The 23444-nt window shown below is 37.9% G+C and overlaps 1 non-coding gene across 1 annotated transcript; it reads right to left on the bottom strand.

Moving 5' to 3' along the window:
- Nucleotides 1-22909: 22909 nt before the first annotated feature.
- LOC118492631 lies at nt 22910-23016 on the bottom strand. Its single transcript, XR_004894636.1, has one exon. It is a non-coding gene; the product is annotated as a small nucleolar RNA R71 (small nucleolar RNA).
- Between the last annotated feature and the right edge of the window lie 428 nt (nt 23017-23444).

Genomic DNA, 23444 nt, shown 5'->3' with positions numbered 1-23444 from the left:
AAGGTTTAATCTCGTGAATTGACGTAACTGCTGTATTAAGTTACCTACCTAGTTGTGTGCACTAGGTTACAAGGATAAATCAATAGGCTAAGCTCTACCTGTATAAATCTGCAATATATCAAGGCTTATCTGTAGACTAAACTTTGGCTGTATGAAACCGCATGATTATAATGTGAGTCATTCTTCTTTTTAAATTGTTTTCTCACAGTTTGTGAGTAAGTATTACAATACCTCAAATTATTTTCAAGGTTATAATTACAGGGATTAAGTCTTTGTAATCACCAAATTACAGCTGGTATGTGGGGTATTGTGCACATTACTGTTATTATCACTCTATGTGAGTGAATATTACTCTATGTGAGAAAATATTACTCTATGTGAGTTATTATTACTCTGTGTGAGTACACCGTCACTATTTGGGCAACGGGACCCAATAGTGGTATGACCACAGTCACAGAAATGAATCGAGTGACAAATACCCATTCTTGATAATTGGTTGATAAAAACATTGTAATCGCTCTTAATACTGTGAATTATAACTCACGGGTCGTTTTAGAAAACAGAATGATTCACTCAGTATTTCCCGCTGACAAAAACCTTTTTAAAACGCGTTTCAGGTAATTACAGTATATTGGAGTAAGAATTGGATCCGGCACCGAAGGCATCAAGAAGTGGCTTATTTTATTAATTAAATCAAATTAAGAAATATTGTTTTTATTAAAAGCTACCTTTGAAACAATGGAATTTATTCCATCTATTTAAATAAAATCCGGTGTTTTCTAAACTCTGATATTTTTCCTAACTCACGGTCCTGATGAAATTTCCGCTGCAATGTTTTTCAAAATAAAAATAACCACCGGTACCACGGGACTGCTCGCGGCTCCCGATTCCGTCCAGGGTGGGTCGGGGGTCGTGACAAAAGTGTAGATCGCCCATCTGTTGGGCAGAAGTTGGGGATGTCCAACTATCAGGACCAGAAATCGTCTTTGAGACGACGGACAAGATCGTTCAGATTCGCGATCGTTTGAAAGCTGCCAGGGATAGGCAGAAGAGTTATGCGGATCCTAAGCGCAAAGATTTTCACTTCGATGTAGGTGATAAAGTGCTGCTTAAAGTATCGCCCTGGAAGGGGGTGATGCGATTTGGTAGGAAAGGCAAGCTAAGCCCGAGATATATAGGACCTTTCGAGATTGTCGAACGTGTCGGGTCAGTTGCTTATAAGTTAAACTTGCCTGAAGAACTTAGCGCTATACATAATGTGTTCCACATCTGTAATCTAAAGAAGTGTTTCGCTGACGAATCACTGGTTATACCGCATACAGATATACACATTGATGAAAGCTTGAAGTTTGTGGAAAAACCATTGTCGATTGAGGATCGACAGGTTAACAAGCTCCGAAGAAAGTACATACCTATTGTTAAGGTCAAGTGGGATGCCCGTAGAGGCCCCGAATACACCTGGGAGGTAGAATCCACAATGAAAGAAAAATACCCTCATTTGTTTCAGTAAATCTCGAGGTCGAGGTTTCTTTTAAGGGGGTGAGGATGTAACACCTCGAAAAATTACGTCCAATGATGCATTGACACGTGTCATAGGCTTTGCATATGCGAAAACATACTTTAGAGGGACTAAAGTTGACAAACAGTGAAAACTATGGAACGTAAGGGTCCAAAGTGTCAACAATGGATAAATAGACTCTATAATAACCCTACATGGTGTTTATAACCCTAAACGGATAGATCATGGATCATACGAAGCGGAAAATGCACGAAAGTGAGGAATTACAAACTACAGGGACTAAAAGTGTCAACATGTTGAATTTATACCTCTGAGTGATCTTTTGGCAGACCCGAAGCTTTGTAATGCTAAAATATACTCACTAGAATATGTGGTAAAAATTTCATGAAGTTTCGTTATCGTATGAGAAAGTTATGGCCAAAACCGTACTTGAAGGGTTAAAAGCGTCAACGTCGAATTTCATGACTTTTCGGGTGAGCGCAAAGTTAACCGAGGACATTACCATGTTGGTAAATGTCCCAAGGTTCTTAAAAATCAGATTTGAGGGTCTAAGGGTCAAAATAAGTGGCCAAAACCTCGTAACTAAAGAGCAGGGACCAAAACTGCAACAATTAAACAACTTTTGGGCATGCAGACCCCAGGCGGCCCGCCTGGGCAGCCTTAAGCGGGCCGCGACCCGTGCCCAGTTCCAGACTTCGCGAACAGTAGCCATTTTGGTCCGTTTTATGAATGGTTTACAGCTTGCATCACCTCCCAAATGCACCAATCAACTTCCATGCATGTAAGGACACCTGTGGACTTCTCACAACACCTGAAACCACTTTAAATCTGATCAAAATCACCACATTTGAGGTCTTGTGTTAGAAACCAAGAACACTAGCAACTTTCAAAAATTCACAAGGCATCTCCAGTGGTTGAATTCTGCTTGGTCCGGCATCGAATCATTTAATCGTATAGTGGTTGAATTCTTTGAGATGACCTTGTTTTGAATGTGTTTTATTACTTGAAGCCTTTGGGGGGTTAATGACTGTAACACCCCGAAAATATAAAGCTTTATGTTAAAATTATATATTATAAATAAACGGGAGTTTACTAACTAGAAACTTATAACCTAGTTAGTTGATAGACTAGAAATAGCTCATGAAAGGTTAAAGCCTACTAAATAATGTGTAGAACATAGTAGAGGGGCTGGAATTGTCAAAAGTTAAAACTAAATTACAATTAGTAACCAAACACTCCAAAATTTGGAGTGTTGGTCGATCAGAAAGCAGTAGGGGGCGACACCCCCATTCCAAAACCCTAAACTCACAAAAACATCAAATTGAAAGCTCAAATCTGATCAAAAACGAAATCTAAACATAGATTAGTGATCCTCATCACGAGAGGATTCCAAGGTATGTAAAAACTTGTGTTAATTCCTTGTTTGAATTTCTCATGATTTTAGAAAATCTGAAAATTTATGTTGCATGTGTGTTATTGGGTTTAATTAGAATTGATAAGGTGATTAGAAGTGAAACCTAACTGATTTCATGCTAAACCATGACCAAATTCAGGAAAATTCCATGAACACCTTGAAGGTGGGTTATGGATTTTACATGATAATGATGAGCACTAGGGTTTAGTTGGCTATCCTAGTGTAAATTGATCATAGAAGATAAACTCCAGTAAGAGTAGGATATATACATGCTTTGTGAGAGTTTCGTTGATGGTGAGTTAGCCAAAAAGTGAGCTAAGAACTTGAATTGTAATGATATAAAAATTCTGCCCTCAAGGTGTTTGTAGAAATGCCTCAAAGAAGGCTGATAAATAGAAATTTGAAGCCTTAACGCCTAATTAAGATGTTTCGGTATATTATGTGAAATGATGTCTAAAGAGGGTTCTAAACGTATCTTGTAAATGAACTCTATAGGACAAGATAACGGGACATCGAGCGGGCAAGCCGGTGGTGATTCTCGTTTGAAGGGCGTGCGCCAAGGTATGTAACATGACTCGTTACATTATGTGAGATTAGATCATGGTAGTTGATTATCAAAGTTTCTAGTTATTTTGAATTGAAGCGAAGGCATTGTTGTATTGAATACTTGTTTGAATAACGAATTAAACTCGTTGGTAGTTGTCATAAAGGAAGGAATTCCATAGACAAGCCAAACGGGTCAAATAATCAAATAAAACATGATTTACATTCCAAACATGATAAATTGATGTATGTAGTGGATATATTATGACGTACTAGAAATATCAGATTTTTACTACATTGATAATGCAGAATGTTGAAACCCGAGAGTTGGGATTTTGGTTGAATTGCTCAAACCAAACAAAAACATGGATTCCCAGGTGCTACCGTAATTTACGGTGTCACCGTAAATTACGGTAGAGACCAATGATTTACGGTGGTTTTCTACTGTGTTACGGTGGATCCAGGAATTTCCAGCACTCACCGTAATTTACGGTGGCACCGTAAATTACGGTGAAGCCTGGAAAACTTTTATATTTTTGTTGTTTCAAAGTGAAGTTAAACCTTGAAATCTTATCATTCATAAACGTCATAGCTAATGACTTATTTGTTGATTCTTAGGTAATTAGGTGATCACATGGATGGCGATCAAGCGACTTGATGATGAACCGAACACTCTACTTCGAAGCTTCCGCTATGTTTGAACTTGTTAAATTGTTGTTCTTTGGTTGTAAACAAATTCTTAAACACACTTAGTACGTTCTATCTTAGTCCTTAGTAGACTAAGAAGTGTAACTTTTTGAAACTTATGTTGAACTATTATCTTTTGGTATAAATTAGCTATTAATTCTAGTATAAATATAAGGGTGTAACAAGTTGGTAATCAGAGCCTCAGGTTGTCAATAAGTGTTCGGTTCAAGCTTGATCGACCATCCGGTAAGAACTAATTTCAGTTAATAAATCTTATATTACGTGAAGAATGAGAAATGAACAAATATGCATGAAAAGAGCAAGTAAGCTCAATCAACAGCAAGAACGATCAAATCAAGTTGTGAACTTGATTGAATTAACAGCAAGAACGATCAAATCAAGTTGTGAACTTGATTGAATCAACAGCAAGAACGATCAAATCAAGTTGTGAACTTGATTGAATCAAAAGCAAGAACAACTAAATCAAGTTATGAACTTGATAGAATCAAACAAGAACAGCATGTGTTATAAATGGAATGTTTTAACAACTTGTGTAAACATTTCAGAAACGGAGATGGCTGATAAAGGTAATGATGATGCGGTGCCAAGGGTCACCGAACAAGTGAGAGAAGTGATTGTCGAAGAGGTTGGAAAGGCAATCGAAAACAGTCTGACAAGCTTCATTGATAGAATTCAAAACACAGTTCTATCAATGGTAGAAGATAGAATCAAGAAATTAGAAGATGACTCAAAACTTGAAAAGGAAAAACATGGAGGACGGAAACCTTGTTCATACAAGGAATTCATGGCCTGTAAACCACCAATATACAATGGGGAGGTTGACCCGATAGTGTGCCAAAGATGGCTAAGTGATATCGAAGGGGTATTCGAGAGGACCCATTGTGATGTAGAGGACTATGTAGCCTATGGTACGGGTCAACTAAGAAATCAAGCAAAAGATTGGTGGGATAACAAGAAGAGAGAAATCGGTATTGAAGCTGTTAAGGTCATGACTTGGGATGAATTCAAGATGCCATTTCTGAAGCACCATAGCCCCAAAGCGGTTATGAATAAAATCAAGGAAGAGTTCATGCAGCTCAGGCACAAAAACGAGACCATAGACAAGATCACGGCAACGTTTATGGACAAAATGAAGTTTTGTGACGATCTTGTGACAAACGAAGAACAAAAGATATATTACTATCATAACATGTTGAGTGCCGAGTATAGGGAGTTTATCACCCCTTCCAAATACGAGACCCTTACCGAGATTATAAACGCTGCTCGGGAAAGGGAAATTGAGCTGAAAAAGAGTATCGAAAGGGGTGAACGAAGAGCACATGATGTAAATCCCAGCCCTACTAAAAAGGCACGAACAAGTGAGAGCTCAAGGAAACCTGATACGAAAGGCGGGTCACCGAGTTGCAAAATTTGCGGGAAGGGCCATAGAGGCGAATGTCGTTACAAGGATAGGCCTTGTCCTATATGCAAGAAAACGGGACATATAGCCACATCATGCCCGGAGAAGGTAACGGTTTGTTACAATTGTTATCGAACGGGTCATAAGAAATCTGAATGCCCGGAATTGGTTGAAAAGAAGGATGGGCAGGAACAGAAGGGTGAAGCCCCTAAAGCAAAGGCAAGATCTTTTCAACTAACCGCCACAGAAGCAAAGATTGAACCTGACGTGGTCTCAGGTATATTTACTGTAAACTCGATTCCTGCACGTGTGTTATTTGATACGGGTGCGAATAAATCCTTTGTTTCATATGGATTTATTCGACATCCTTCATTTGTTCTAACTAAATTACCTGTGCCCTTAGAAGTAGAGATAGGTAATAATAAAAGTTTTATTGTTTGCGATGTATGTGAAAATTGCAAATTGAGCATTGACGATGAAGAATATTTGATAAATCTAATCCCGATGTCGATGGGAGAATTTCAAGTTGTCGTTGGGATGGATTGGCTATTTCGACACCATGCAAAGGTCGTGTGTTTCCGTAAAGAGATAAAACTGACATCTCCGAGCGGGAAACACGTCACCATCTATGGCGAGAAAGGAGGCAACCCTATTGTATGCTCAATGTTGAAAGCACACAAGTTAATGAAGCAAGGATGCAAAGCATTTATGATATACGCTAACGAACCCGAAAGAGAATCACGAAAGATTGGAGATGTACCGGTAGTACGAGATTATGATGATGTTTTTCCGTAAGATTTGCCGGGGATACCGCCCGAACGGGAAGTAGAGTTCGGGATCGAATTGATTCCGGGCGCGAAACCCGTAGCAAAAGCCCCGTACCGACTTGCGCCGTCAGAATTGCAAGAACTGATGTCCCAAATCCAAGACCTGCTTGACAAGGGATTCATAAGGCCGAGTGTGTCTCCTTGGGGCGCACCGGTATTGTTCGTGAGAAAGAAAGACGGGAGTATGCGCATGTGTATCGATTACCGGGAGTTAAACAAACTCACGGTAAAGAACCGATACCCGCTCCCGAGGATAGACGATTTATTCGACCAACTACAAGGTGCGAACTGGTTTTCCAAAATTGACCTTAGATCGGGGTATCATCAGTTAAGGGTCAAAGAAGAAGATGTGCCGAAGACGGCTTTCCGCACGAGATACGGACATTACGAATTCCTTGTGATGTCATTCGGGCTAACAAACGCACCCGCGGCTTTCATGGACCTCATGAACCGGGTTTGTAAACCAATGCTGGATAAGTCGGTCATCGTGTTTATCGATGATATATTGGTATATTCGAAAAGTGAAGCTGAACACGCACATCACCTACAAGAAGTGAAAGAAGCCCTTAGACGAGAGAAGCTATACGCAAAATTCTCTAAATGTGCCTTTTGGTTACGAGAGGTACAATTTCTTGGCCACATTATAAGTGCCGACGGAGTACTGGTGGATCCGTCAAAGATTGAGGCGGTGTCAAAATGGAATTCCCCAAAGAACCCTTCTGAAATTAGAAGCTTTTTGGGACTTGCGGGATACTATAGGAGGTTTATTCAAGATTTCTCCAAGATTGCGTCACCACTAACCAAGCTGACCCGAAAGACAGAAAGATTCATCTGGGGTGTTGAACAAGAGAGAGCGTTTCAAACGCTAAAAGAAAAGTTAACTCAAGCTCCGGTATTAACACTACCGGACGGAGTTGAAGATATGGAGGTTTATTCGGATGCTTCACTATCGGGACTCGGATGTGTATTGATGCAACGGGGCAAGGTGATAGCCTATGCCTCGAGGCAATTAAAGATACACGAACAGAAATATCCTACGCACGATCTCGAGTTGGCGGCGGTAGTGTTCGCATTAAAAATATGGAGGCACTACTTGTACGGAGTAAAGTGCACCATATTCACCGATCACAAGAGTTTGAAATACTTCTTCGATCAGAAGGAGTTAAATATGCAACAAAGGCGGTGGCTGGAAACGGTGAAGGATTACGATTGTGAAATACGTTATCACCCAGGAAAGGCTAATGTAGTGGCCGATGCGCTGAGCCGCAAAACAAATTATACCCCAATACGGGTACGATCATTGCAACTGGTTGTGACTTCAAGCTTGCTAGAACGAATTCGAGAAGCACAAGATGAAGCTGTAAAGGCGGAAAACTGGAAAAAGGAAAGAATTATCGGCCAAGTTAAGGACCTAGAGGTAGGCAGTCACGGCCTGAAGACTCGCTTTAATAGAATCTGGGTCCCTAACACATGTGGGGTTAAAAAGCTTCTACTTGATGAAGCTCATAAAGCCCGTTATTCCATCCACCCGGGAGCGACCAAGATGTATCATGACTTGAAGCAAAACTATTGGTGGCCCGGAATGAAGCGGGACACGGTGAAATACGTGGAGAAGTGTTTGACGTGCTTACAAGTCAAGGCAGAACACCAAAAACCATATGGTAAACTTCAACCGTTAGAACTCCCGGTTTGGAAATGGGAGCAAATTACGATGGACCTATTGACCAAACTGCCTAAAACAAGTCGTGGCTTTGATGCTATTTGGGTAGTCGTGGATAGGTTAACTAAGAGTGCTCACTTTATTCCGATTCGTGAGACTTATACGTCCGAGAAAATGTCGGAGGTTTACACCAATGAAATCATAGCAAGGCATGGGGTATCGATATCCATTGTGTCAGATAGAGATACTCGGTTTACTTCGAAATTCTGGCGTGAATTCCAAGAACAGATGGGGACTAAATTGTTCCTTAGCACTGCATACCATCCACAAACGGATGGGCAGAGCGAAAGAACAATACAAACATTGGGTGATATGCTACGGGCTTGCATTATTGACTTTGGGGGTAGTTGGGATGTCCATTTACCCTTGGTCGAATTTGCATATAACAATAGCTATCACGCGAGCATTAAAATGGCCCCGTATGAGCTATTATATGGCAGAAAGTGTCGGACTCCGGTATGTTGGGGAGAAGTGGGTCCGCGGGGGCTAGCGCCAACCGATATAATCCGAGCTACAAATGCGAAAATTGACATAGTTCGGGCACACTTGAAAGCGGCTCAAGACCGGCAAAAGGCATACGCAGATAAAAGAAAAAGGCCAATTGAGTTTCTGGTTGGCGATATGGTCATGCTAAAGGTTTCCCCATGGAAGGGTATCATTAGATTCAGAAAAAGGGGAAAGTTAAGCCCGAGATTTATTGGGCCATTTAGAATCACTGAACGGGTCGGTAAAGTGGCTTATCGACTTGAATTACCCGAAGAGTTGAGTGGAATTCATAGCACATTCCACGTATCACATCTTCGAAAATGTTTGGCCGACGAAACTGCTCATATCCACTACGATGACATCGAGGTGGATAACAGCCTCAACTATGCGGTAAAACCAATTGCGATTTTAGATCGTAAGGAGAAAAGTTTGAGGAACAAGATAATAAGCCAAGTCAAAGTCAAATGGGAGCACAGAAAAGGGGCAGACACTACATGGGAGTCCGAGGAAGAAATGCGGCGACTCCACCCTACATTATTTGGTATGTAATTCGGTTTCGGGGACGAAACCCTTTTAAGGGGGGTGGACTTGTAACACCCCGAAAATATAAAGCTTTATGTTAAAATTATAAATTATAAATAAACGGGAGTTTACTAACTAGAAACTTATAACCTAGTTAGTTGATAGACTAGAAATAGCTCATGAAAGGTTAAAGCCTACTAAATAATGTGTAGAACATAGTAGAGGGGCTGGAATTGTAAAAAGTTAAAACTAAATTACAATTAGTAACCAAACACTCCAAAATTTGGAGTGTTGGTCGATCAGAAAGCAGTAGGGAGCGACACCCCCATTCCAAAACCCTAAACTCACAAAAACATCAAATTGAAAGCTCAAATCTGATCAAAAACGAAATCTAAACATAGATTAGTGATCCTCATCACGAGAGGATTCCAAGGTATGTAAAAACTTGTGTTAATTCCTTGTTTGAATTTCTCATGATTTTAGAAAATCTGAAAATTTATGTTGCATGTGTGTTATTGGGTTTAATTAGAATTGATAAGGTGATTAGAAGTGAAACCTAACTGATTTCATGCTAAACCATGACCAAATTCAGGAAAATTCCATGAACACCTTGAAGGTGGGTTATGGATTTTACATGATAATGATGAGCACTAGGGTTTAGTTGGCTATCCTAGTGTAAATTGATCATAGAAGATAAACTCCAGTAAGAGTAGGATATATACAAAAAGTGAGCTAAGAACTTGAATTGTAATGATATAAAAATTTTGCCCTCAAGGTGTTTGTAGAAATGCCTCAAAGAAGGCTGATAAATAGAAATTTGAAGCCTTAACGCCTAATTAAGATGTGTCGGTATATTATGTGAAATGATGTCTAAAGAGGGTTCTAAACGTATCTTGTAAATGAACTCTATAGGACAAGATACCGGGACATCGAGCGGGCAAGCCGGTGGTGATTCTCGTTTGAAGGGCGTGCGCCAAGGTATGTAACATGACTCGTTACATTATGTGAGATTAGATCATGGTAGTTGATTATCAAAGTTTCTAGTTATTTTGAATTGAAGCGAAGGCATTGTTGTATTGAATACTTGTTTGAATAACGAATTAAACTCGTTGGTAGTTGTCATAAAGGAAGGAATTCCATAGACAAGCCAAACGGGTCAAATAATCAAATAAAACATGATTTACATTCCAAACATGATAAATTGATGTATGTAGTGGATATATTATGACGTACTAGAAATATCAGATTTTTACTACATTGATAATGCAGAATGTTGAAACCCGAGAGTTGGGATTTTGGTTGAATTGCTCAAACCAAACAAAAACATGGATTCCCAGGTGCTACCGTAATTTACTGTGTCACCGTAAATTACGGTAGAGACCAATGATTTACGGTGGTTTTCTACTGTGTTACGGTGGATCCAGGAATTTCCAGCACTCACCGTAATTTACGGTGGCACCGTAAATTACGGTGAAGCCTGGAAAACTTTTATATTTTTGTTGTTTCAAAGTGAAGTTAAACCTTGAAATCTTATCATTCATAAACGTCATAGCTAATGACTTATTTGTTGATTCTTAGGTAATTAGGTGATCACATGGATGGCGATCAAGTGACTTGATGATGAACCGAACACTCTACTTCGAAGCTTCCGCTATGTTTGAACTTGTTAAATTGTTGTTCTTTGGTTGTAAACAAATTCTTAAACACACTTAGTACGTTCTATCTTAGTCCTTAGTAGACTAAGAAGTGTAACTTTTTGAAACTTATGTTGAACTATTATCTTTTGGTATAAATTAGCTATTAATTCTAGTATAAATATAAGGGTGTAACAATGACCATGTCCCGGATATCCTCGGCATCATCTTACGAGATGGCCACGACCTGAGCACGGGGTGTAGGCGTACACCCGTCAGTGTATAACTCTATATTGTGGTGTGTCTATTAATCTTTAACCCGGTCTACGGATCGGGCTACTGAACGCGGAGTAACATGTAAATCCATTACAAGTTTATATTGCATAATTATCCCAAGTTATAAAAATATTTTATGCCATGTGCATTTAAATCAATTTTCAATCATTTTCAAAATGAGTCAGTTAATTTGTATTTACCAGTGTAAACTGACGTATTTTCCCAAAAGGTTAAGTGCAGGTACTACACGTACTAGGCTGGCTGTCTCCTAGAGCGTCCACAATAGTCTCGCAAGCTCAGACGACAATAAAACTGTTGAACAATTATCTTATTTTATTTGATCCGCCTGTGGATCCGTTTCAACTACTCGTGATATTTAATATTACATTTTATTTAAAGTTGAAATGAATCTATTTCTGCTTCCGCTGTGCATTATTATATTGTGTTGTTTGTCTATGATGATGCCAACTACGTCACCATACCCTCCACCGGGCCCACCGGTGACACGTGGAAATTCGGGGTGTGACAAGTAGTTTTCGCTCTTAAGATCTGGAGACACTATTTGTATGGTACAAAATGTGTGGTTTTCACGGACCACAAAAGTCTTCAGCACATCTTCAATCAGAAAGAACTCAACATGAGGAAGCGACGTTGGGTTGAGCTTCTAAACGACTATGACTGCAAAATTCGCTACCATCCTGGTAAGGCGAATGTCGTGGCCGATGCTTTGAGTCGCAAGGAACGTACTAAGCTTCATTATGTTCGTGTCCAATCTGTTATTCAAGCTCAATCCGATATCCAAGCACGTATTTCTCAGGCTCCACAATCTTGTGTTTCACAAGGTTTGATGGATAAGGAATTTCCCTATCACATAACACCTGATCTAGAACTGAAGGACAATGGATCGTATTACTTCATGGACCGTTTGTGGGTCCCAAGCCAAGATAATCTTCGTACCTTGCTTATGGATGAAGCCCATAAGTCTCATTATTCTATTCATCATGGCTCAGATAAGATGTATAAGGATCTTTGTATTCAGTATTGGTGCCCTGGTATGAAGAAAGACATCGCCTTATATGTATCAAAATGCCTTACTTGTCATAAGGTTAAGGTTGAACATCAGCGTCCTTCTGGTTTATTGGAGCAACCAGAGATCCCAGTTTGGAAATGGGAAAACATTACTATGGATCTCATTACTAAACTCCCGCACACAAAGAAAGGTCATGATGCCATCTGGGTAGTTGTTGATCGTCTTACTAAATCAGTGAATTTCTTGCCAATCCGTGAGGATTTTTTGGCTGACAAACTTGCTAAAATCTATGTGGATGAAATTGTAGCTCGACATGGTGTCCCTTTGAACATCATTTCTGACAGAGATGCTCGTTTCACCTCTCATTTTTGGAGAACCATGCAATCTGCTATGGGGACCCAACTAAATCTGAGCACACCTTATCATCCGCAAATGGATGGTCAGTCTAAAAGAACAATCCTGACACTGGAGGATATGCTTAGAGCTTGTGTGATCGATTTTGGTGGTAGTTGGGATTCACATCTTCCGTTAATTGAATTCTCCTACAACAACAGTTATCACTCCAGCATCAACATGGCTCCTTTCGAGGCTCTCTATGGTCGAAAATGTCGTTCACCAGTCTGCTGGAATGAGATCGGCGAGGCTCAGCTTACCGGACCCGCCCTCATTTTAGAGACAACAGATAAGGTTAAGAAAGTTTGTGATAATCCTCAGACAGCTAGAAGCCGTCAAAAGAGTTACGCGGGCCTAAAACGCAAGCCCTTGGATTTTCAAGTCGGTGATCGTGTATTACTTAAGGTCTCACCTTGGAAAGGTGTGATCAGATTTGGAAAGAAAGGAAAACTTGCACCTAGATACGTTGGACCATTCAAGATCGCCGAAAGAATCGGTAAGGTAGCCTACAGACTTGGGTTACCTCCTGAACTTGGAAATGTTCATCCAACCTTTCACGTGTCCAATCTCAAGAGGTGTTTAGCTGATGAGAACCTCCACATACCGCTTGATGAAATTCGTGTTGATAAAACACTGAAATTTGTTGAGAAACCAGTGGAAATCATGGAACGTGAAGTTAAGTGGCTTAAACGCAAGCGCATTCCTTTGGTCAAGGTTCGCTGGGAATAGAAACGTGGACCCGATTTTACTTGGGAATGTGAAGATCAAATGGAGGCGAAGTATCCGCATCTTTTTCCGCGAGTTTCCTCTAAATAAATTCCGGGACGAAATTTCCACAAGTAGGGGAGACTGTAACATTTGTGCTTGAAATCATTGTGAACAGTTCAGTTATCAATAAAACAATGTTATTTGATCCCAATGTTTGTTTGGTTTTGTTTTACATTTTTCATGTTTTGACTTTTGTTCAATTTCAAACTCTACATCGCTTTCTGGAGAATTATACGCAAACTGGTGCGTAAACGTACTCAGTTTAATGCGACAAATACTCCAGAACATCAACATATACTTAACATACCTTAAATAACCTTTACATAACTTAGAAATAAGTTTTGAAGGCTTTGGTATGGCAAAAAAACAAGTTAATTCGCCTACAGGGACTAAATTCGACAAACTGCGAAAGTATGACGATTCGTACTAAAACAGACATTCCGGAAGATGTCCATAAGTTAAACATACCATAAATATCCTTTACATAGCTTAGAAATAGGCTTTGAGGGGTTCGGTATGCTAAAATAAACTTTTGGATCATTCAGGGACTAAAACTGTCAAAAAGTGCATAAGTTTGCACTTTCGCGTATAACTTACGTTCTGAATACATCCGGACATCCAAAAAAATTTATGTAAGCATCTTAATATTATGCCTTATTGTTTGGCATGAGAAAAATCCATTCGTCGTGCAATTTGGATCGTTTTTCGCGCTTATGCGCATTCCGTCGTAATTAAGCGAACATCGCGATCGTACGGCCAAACGAACCAACATCCGGCATATTTTTGAGCATGTTTCATGTCCACAATGTTTAAGCATCATTTTAGGGCCTTAAAGATGGCTTAACAAGCCTTAAACATGTCGGAAATGGCCCTAAACCACAACAGGGACCTAAACTGTCATTTCTGAAACTTGTTTTCTGATCTGGACCTCCAGGCGGCCCGCGTAAAGCCAAGATGAACCTTTACGCGCCCCGCGTTAGCCCCTCAGACCAGATTCAATGTTTTAATCCACTTGCAACAGCCTTTCAAACCTCCAAAGGGCAACGCCATGTGTCAAATCCCTATGGTGGGGGCAAAATAAGCCACCACAACATTGCGACAAGTGTACGGGTTAGATCGAGGCACGATATTCAAGAAACGATCCTAACGGTCTTGCATATCCTATAAATACCCCCCCCCCATTTTGGCTAAAAACCCACAAATCTGATCTAAAAGCTCTAAGTTGATGCCATTGCTTCATACCTGAGCTCCTGGATCAAGATTAGCTTTCGGGGACCCTTCGTGCCGTTTGATATTCGTGATCTATAGCATTATTCGGTTGTTACTCAAGGACTTCTAAGCAATCTCAAGTGAGTACATTGAACCCCATCTTTTAAATGTTTTCAAGGTGTATATGTGAGTACATATACCCCTCTTTTACTATTTTCCAAACTGTTTTGGGGTGAAACACGTGTGCCTACTTGCTACTTTCATGTTTTTTTTTATGCTTTCATATCATATGCTTATTATATCCAATAGTACATCTATAGTACATGATTTCATTACATTCTATGCTATGTATGCCCATTGTGTGCGTACTTAGTACATTGTTTTACATTACATTTCATACTATGTATGCCCATTGTGTGCGTACTTAGTACATCATTTTACATTACATTTTATGCTATGTATGCCCATATACTTAGTACATTTATTCATCACATGCCTACATTTTGGTATGACATTTGGTTTGTTTAAATTATACAATGTACATTCATTAACACTGATCATGCCGCTCGTTAGTAGGTAGTGGTACCATAGGACTTGACAACTCCCATTCCTGAAATCTCGGGTTTGTTTGGATTAGAAGGAATGGCCGAATTCGATAACATAACACATATAGACCTTTAATTTGTTTAAAGGTCTATCACCACAGTTACAAAGGCTTGAATGTATGCATTTTTACAATACCGCATAGATGTTTGTATCAGTATAGCATGCATTTGTTCCACAAAACATAACTTTGACTTAAACTATGTTTAATTCAATACCCTGTTTTTGTGCATTTTTACCTATGGCCTAGTTGATATATTTCACATGCCATACATGATATTTTGGATACACATTATATGATTTACATTAAACATAAACAATTTGACATTGATATACACATTTGGTGGTTTACATTAGACATGGACATGTTGATATGGTTTACACAATAACACTTAACAATTGATTTATACATGAACAATTTACATTGGTGGTTGGTTTGGGTAAATGATTTGAATAACGAGGCATGTGTAATATGATACAAACATGGTGGATACGCCGCTGGTACTTCCTATATATAAGTGTCTGTATAATATTACATATCGTAGCATTATCTAAATCATTTCAGTATAGACATATTACATTTTACACAAATAACATATTCTTCACAAGACAATGTTTTACAAACAACTTGTCTTATACAAACTCATTTTTACTTAGTTATTCGTTTAACCTTACATTTATCTATACATATCATCTGATCTTATCGTTTTTCAAATGATTTACAAGACAAAGCAAATTACAAGGTTCATGACTAAACATTTTCTCAAACATAAGTCATGAATTCCATTTTCACAAAACCTATGTATCTCACGGGCATTTTTATGCTGACGTACCTACTTTCACATGTGTTTTCAGGAGCTGTTGCTTAGGATGATGATTGTGACACTAGGGCGGACCTGTGCCTTAGCGACATAAAACGAAGATAGACTTAGTTTAGTTATGTTATAAACTCTTAATTTCCTGTTTAAAGACAATGTAACACGCTTGTTTGATAAATAAAATATAAATTTGTATGCCATAGTTGTGAAACAATTAATTCTGTTACAACACTCCCCGACGTTTCCGCCACGCTTGGTTGTCCCACGTGGTCGGGGTGTGACAGGGATCCTGCGGAAATTGTGATTTTCCTAGAAAGTGTAGGAAGCGATCTTGGCCATCAGATGAGTGTGTTTAATGATTGAGATCATTTTGGTGGCATTTTGTTAATATACGTGTCTTTAAAATAGGCTAATTTAATTGATTGGAGGTAATGTGTCATTTAAGTTGTTTTAAATAAGGAAATAACTACCAATCATAAAACCACCTCCAAAAATGTCGCAATTTTTTCTCTCTCTCTCTAATCCCTCACATTTGAAAACACCAAATCATACAAAAAATAACGATAAATCAGATCTAGATGTGTTCATAGTAGTGTGTTTTAGCGATGAAACATAATGTGCCGAACTAGTGACTGACTGCTAAAACACAACATCAAGAAGGCCAACTGATAAAACACAACATGAACTAGTAACTGATAAAACACAACATCAAGAATGTCAAAATCATATCAACCAGTAATTGATGAAACACATTGTGATGAAACTAGATAAAACACAACATCAAGAATGCCAAAATCACACCAACTAGTAAATGATAAAAACACATTGTGATGAAACAGTAGATAAAATACAAAAAGAACATGCCATTCATGAATCATAACTGGTATAACATATTGTGATGAAATCGGTAATTGATAAAACACAACATCAAGAATGCCAAAAACCATATCAACCAGTAACTAATAAAACACATTGTGATAAAACAGTAACTGAAACCAGTAACTGCTAAAACACATTGTGATGAAACCAGTAACCGATAAAACACGACATCAAGAATGCCAAAATCACATCAACCAGTAAATGATAGAACACATTGTGATGAAACAGTAACTGAAACCAGTAACTGATAAAACACATTGTGATGAAACTAGTAAATTATAAAACACAACGTGAACCAGTAACTAATAAAACACAACTTCAAGAATGCCAAAAATCATATCAACCAGTAACTGTTAAAACACATTGTGATGAAATAGTAACTGAAACCAGTAACTGCTAAAACACATTGTGATGAACCCAGTAGTAACTGATAAAACACAACATGAAGAAATTGTTAATGATTTGAACTTCATAAAGTTAAAGTAACTGACCTTTGGAAATCGTAATGATTTGAAATTGTCAAAGAGATATACGTTTTCATAAATATCTGGATAGTTAGTTTAGGATATATAATATTCCAAAATTAAATTAATAATCAAATTACCATCATGCCATTTTGAATATAAAAACTAAAAGCCACATGTCATCTCCCTATTGCTTCTTAGACTTTCTAGGAAACTTAGGCTTTCTAGCCAACTCCTACTCTCTCTCTCTCTCTCTCTCTCTCTCTCTCTCTCTCTCTCCCCCCTATATATAGGGAGAGGATCATGAGAAAACTACATCTAAATGAGAAAACTAGAAAACTAACTAAAAAAACCTAAAAAAAGCAAAAAACATACCAATTTTTTTTTTTACATTTTTTATAAAAAAATCGCTACTTTTTATATATAAAAAAATTTAAAAAAAAAATTTTGTACTGCACATGTGCATTATATGTGATTATATGTGTACTACACATGTGCACTATATCCGTAATAGTGCACATATGTAATACAACAAAAGAAGTTTTTTTTTAATTTTTTTTTTTGAAATTTTTTTCCATGTATAAAAACTAGCGATTTTTTATAAAAAGTTGTAAAAAAAAATTTTGGTATGTTTTTTAGGCTTTTTTAGTTAGTTTTTTGGTTTTCTCATTTAAACTAGTTTTCTCATGATCCATCCCCTATATATATACATATATATATATATATATATATATATATATATATATATATATATATATATATATACAGGGGATGGTTCAAATGAAAACCAATTTTATTGTGAAAACTCGAAAACTAACTAAAAAAGCCTAAAAAACACACAAAAATTTTTTTATTTCAATTTTTTTTTATAAAAATCGCTGGTTTTTATATATGAAAAAAAAACTTTTTTTCAAAAAAAAAAATTGTAGTACACATGTGTAATAATACACATGTGCACTACAAAAAATTTTTTTTTTTGAAATTTTTTTTATATAAAAAAACCTGCGAAAATTATTATGCAAAAAAAAAATTGGTATGTTCTTTTTGGCTTTTATAATTAGTTTTCAGGTTTTCACAATAACTAGTGGTTTTCATTTGAACCTTCCCCTATATATATATATATATATATATATGTGTGTGTGTGTGTGTGTGTGTGTGTGTGTGTGTGGTGAGATTCTAGAGTGAACACTAGTGTATTTGTGAACTGAGTGAACAGATCCTGGCCATTGATTTACACTTGTGGTTGATAATCAAGGGCTATGATTAGTTTACTAGTGCTCACAATCAAGGAGGTTGTTCACAAATGAACCTAACCTTATATATATTTAGGATTAGGTTCATTTGTGAACAACATCTTCATAGTGAATTGTGTGAACTAATCAGGACATTGATTTCCTTTTTCATTGTTAAGGTTAGAATTGTAATTATATAGTAAATTAGTTTTAAATATTTATTTTAATCATTGAATTTCAGTTACAATTTTAATTTGGGTAGTTTTCTTAAATTGCATAATTACCTTCTCCATCTCTCTTAATTCAAAATAATTTTATTTTCCATTTCTCTGTATGTTCATGTCGTTTAGCAGGCCCTTGATAAGGGATAATTATATTCACACAAGACTAAGAAGTATTATTTTTTAATAAATGAATTCATATGTTTGTGTTATTTATTTTTTTTTAGTTGCATATTCATGCAAGAATGGATTATTTACAGAACGTTTGATTACATATTTTTTTTATTTTTGGAAATTCAATATTTTTTACAATTGCATATACATGACTATTCTTCATGTACTCATCATGAATCTTGTGTGATAATCTACACTTGTTCTGAACATCGGTGTGATAATGTACATATGTGTACCTACGTGTTAAGAATATGACTTGTTAATGTACATATATGTATATACGTGTTGAGACTGTTATGTACACATATGTACAATGCCGAACAATCATCTCTGATACTTGCTATACACATGTGTACCATGTTGAACAACCATATCATTAGCTTCTTTTTTTAGAAGTATAGTATGAATGTACATATGTGCACATTACAAATTGGACATGTACACTTAAAGAAGATGATCAGATGAAACAATATATTATAAAATGGTTATATTTTTTAGAATTAAAAAATTTGTTAATTGGTGAGATAAAAAAATAAGAGAGACTGTAATTAATTATTTAATTGAAGAGAGAAGTAGTTAACAATTTACCTTTATACTCTTTTCATTTATTTTTTACATATAAATAATTACAAAACTGTCATTATTAAAATTCCAAGATCTAAACAATTAATGGCTCAGATTAGTTCACACAGTTCACTCTCAACATAATGTTCACTCTAGAACCCTACGATATACATATATGTATATTTATATATATATGGAGTGGAGATCTCCCGAAAAGTGTGTTTTTCCTAGAAAGTCTAAGAAGCGATCTAGGCCATCCAATGGGTGTGTTTAATGGTTGAGATGAAGTCAATGGCAATCTTGTAATATTTGAGTTTATTTAATTGATTGTTTTAAAAGAGTAGGGGGAATTTTGTCAATGACCATGTTTTAAATCAATCAAAATAACCGCCAGGCAATCCCAACTCCCTAATTCCACGCGATTTTCTCTCTCTCTCTAAACCCACATTCGAAAACCCCCAAAATCATACCAAAAATACCTAAAATCATGGATGAAGATAAGAGATTTTGCTTGTTTTATAAACGTAAGATCAAGTTGACATTGTGCTATGTGCTTTACAAGGCGATTATTGGTGCTCGGTGTTTCTTATTGACGGAATATCTTGGTTGCAGGCGAGAGATTCAAAAAGCAGAATACTTTGGAAGGGATGGAGAACACCGGAACAGTAGACGGAAGTCGATCGAAGATCCCCGGAGTTGTTAGTATGTGTTTTAACATAAAGAGGTTGTTAGGTTTAAAGATTAGCGATTAAATGGGTTTTATAATGTGTTTATGTAGGTGTGTTTTACCATCATAATGAACTTAGGTGCATCTGAATATATAAAGTGAACATTTTTTTCAATCCTGATGTGTATAAAATGCAACATATAAATTATATCAAATGAGGCATAAAACTAACCCTTTTTTAGTACTAATGTTGGAAAAAGTGTGCCTTTGTCTTCCTTTGGTAATTTCAGGATTAAATGAGCTCAAATGAACAAAAGAAGCAAAAAGCCAGCTAAATCTAACAAGAATACAAGAAAAGGAATAAACGTGGCATGCCCGACCCCTCGACAACATCCTCCCAAACAAAAACAAGAGAACAGAAGGCTGAACACGCCCCGTGCTCAATGAGCACGGGGACGTGCCCAAGTGTCTGCAGAAAAGACAAAGTTGTAGAAGCTTCTATCACCCACCACGGGGGCGTGCCCAGCAGACACGGGGCCGTGGTCAACTCTAAGATTCGCAGAATCTAGGCAAATCTTGATAGTACAGATACGTTTCTGCACACGGGGTCGTGCCCAGCGGACACGGGGGCGTGGTCAACTAATGCAGACAAACTGCATTTAATGAAGAAAGAGAAGATGGATGGACACGGGGCCGTGCTTAATGGACACGGGGCCATGTCCGCGCTTTTGTGCAGGCTATAAGTAGGGGTGCTTGGCTCACTTGCAAATCATTCCTTGGCAAAATCACCTCTCTCACACTTCACCCACCCACCACCACCATCACAACCCACATCCACCACCATCATCCATCATCCATCATAGAGTGTGTGTAGTAGTCTCGAGATCCAAGATTGACAGTAAGAGTTCTTGACAATCAAAGGCCATGTTTGCCTAAGTCTCTTACATCACTTGGTGAAGACAAGCATTTAGTGTAATACTTTTTATTTTTAATCTTTTCGCACTTTTTATTTGGTTATGTATTAATGACTTTAATAACTAATTTCTTATGTTGAAGGTGAATCTTCCTTATCATTTGTCAGTGGTGTCTTGGCGTTACTTTACTGTCTATATAAAATAAAAGATTTACACCATTCATATCTCCACGGTCTATATGGAGATATGTTGGCTACCTGGTCGAGGGTTAAGGGAATGGTTTGGTAAGAGTCTTGCCTTGTTCAGTGTATAGATCCTGCAAGGACCTGGGTCAAGCTTAGTAGGACCTCCTTCAATAGCCACTGGTATTGGATGGCGGGGGTTCGAATTTCTTGATCCCCTCATATGTAAGCTACTATTAAAACATTAACCCGGCTACTTAGGATTGTATCCCTGCTGACTAATACTACTTAGCCGAGGGTAACGTCACCTTCAAAAGAGGGGCCTACCACATTACGCATTAATAACTTAATTAATTATCTTTCAATAATCCAACCCATTAGGATTGTATCCTTGCTGAATCAAACTACTGGGTTGAGGGTAACGTCATCTTCAAAAGAGGGGCCTACTACTATAACTAAGATAATCTCTTAAAAAGTGCAAAAGTGCGAAAATAATCAAAGGTTACACTAAAGGCGAGTCGGATCCAAGTGATTCATCTTGTCTATCTGTTTTTATTTTTATTTTTATTTTCAGCATTTTTAGTTTTCATTTTCTAGTTTAAAACCTTTTTCTAAATTTTTGATTTGATTAGATGTTGAGGATAAACTGGTATTAAAAGCTCTTGTGTCCTTGGACGATCTCGGTATCTTACCAACACTATACTACGCTCACAATGGGTGCACTTGCCAATATGTGTGTTTGGTGTTAGTAAAAATCATGTTTTATAAATTTAAAACTTGACTAATGTGTTAAAAAGGGCTAAAAATATACTTAAAAATATATCACACCACACACGCATCAAGTTTTTGGCGCCGTTGCCAGGGACACAAGGATTTTAAGAATGTTAGGAATCAACGGCCTAATCGTTTTTTCTTATTTTTATGTTTTTTTTAGGATTTTTCTTAATTTTTCAGCTTCTGAAGAGCTCAGCACCGGTCGTGCCTGGTCGGACACGGGTCGTGCCCAGCATCGTTACTAGCAGTTTTTATTTTCCGAGTTACAGAGAGTTGAGCACGGGGCCGTGTCGGTGCAACACGGGGCCGTGTCGAGCTCCCCAGTAACAGGGATCCAGAAAACAATTACTGTATCTCCAACAATGGGCCATGTTCATCTGAGCACGGGGCCGTGGTGAAACTTCTGACCAACATTCTTTTGTGTTTTTATTGCAGGAGTTAGAACCCAGGCACCGCACCTGATCTTTCTACGTAGTGTACGAGCTCTAGTTCCAGTAGAGACATAAAAGAACCTCTAGACGAACCCGAACACTTTCTAAGAAAAAGACTTAAAGCTAAAAACCAAGAGAAAGTTTCGGGGAACCCACTTCCAATGGCGGACCAACGTACCCTCATGGATTACCTACGTTCCACCATAGGTAATCTCGGCGCCGCAATCAATGCACTGAATGTCGAGGCCAACAACTTCGAACTTCGGCCGCATTTGATACAAATGCTCCAAAACTCCGCAACCTTCCATGGGCTTGCGGACGAAGATCCCCATTTACATATTACTAACTTCTTGGAAGTATGTGATACCTTTCTGATCAATGGAGCATCAAATGACGCCATTCGCCTTCGAATGTTTCCATTCTCACTAAAAGACCGAGCTAAGGCTTGGCTTAATACCCTCCCTGTTGGCTCGGTAAACACTGGGATGAACTAGCCCAAAAGTTTTTATATAAGTATTTCACTCCTGCTAAAAGGGCTAAATTAATGACTGAAATTAATACATACTCACAAGAGGATGGGGAATCCTTATATGAAATTTGGGAAAGGTTCAAGGAGCTACTAAGAAAGTGTCCTCATCATGGTCTTGCGGTTTGGCAACAAGTATCCACTTTCTACAATGGGTTGTTGCCACACACAAGACAAACACTTGACTCTAGCTCCAGGGGACTTTTAAGTAATTGTCGCCCAAATGAAATTTATAATAAAATTGAGGAAATTGCTCAAACCAACTTTCAATGGCACACTCCCCGAGGCACTAAATCTATTACCCCGGGCGCCCATAAGGTTGATGAAAGCACCTCTTTGCAAGCCCAAATCGAGGCCCTTTCTTCAAAAATTAAAAAGTTAGAAATGGTAAAAACGTCCTCGGTTATGGCTTGTGAAGGGTGTGGTGGGCCACATGAAAATTGGAGTTGTATGAAAGAAATGGATAATCAAACAGAATCGGTAAACTACATTGATAATAGACCTAGGCCGTCGGGTCCCCCAACGGGTACCTACAACCAAGGATGGC

Source organism: Helianthus annuus, chromosome 5, assembly GCF_002127325.2.
Source record: "Helianthus annuus cultivar XRQ/B chromosome 5, HanXRQr2.0-SUNRISE, whole genome shotgun sequence".
Taxonomy (NCBI): Eukaryota; Viridiplantae; Streptophyta; class Magnoliopsida; order Asterales; family Asteraceae; genus Helianthus; species Helianthus annuus.
Note: the sequence above shows the minus strand (reverse complement) of the source record. Positions and strands in the feature narration are given on the sequence as shown.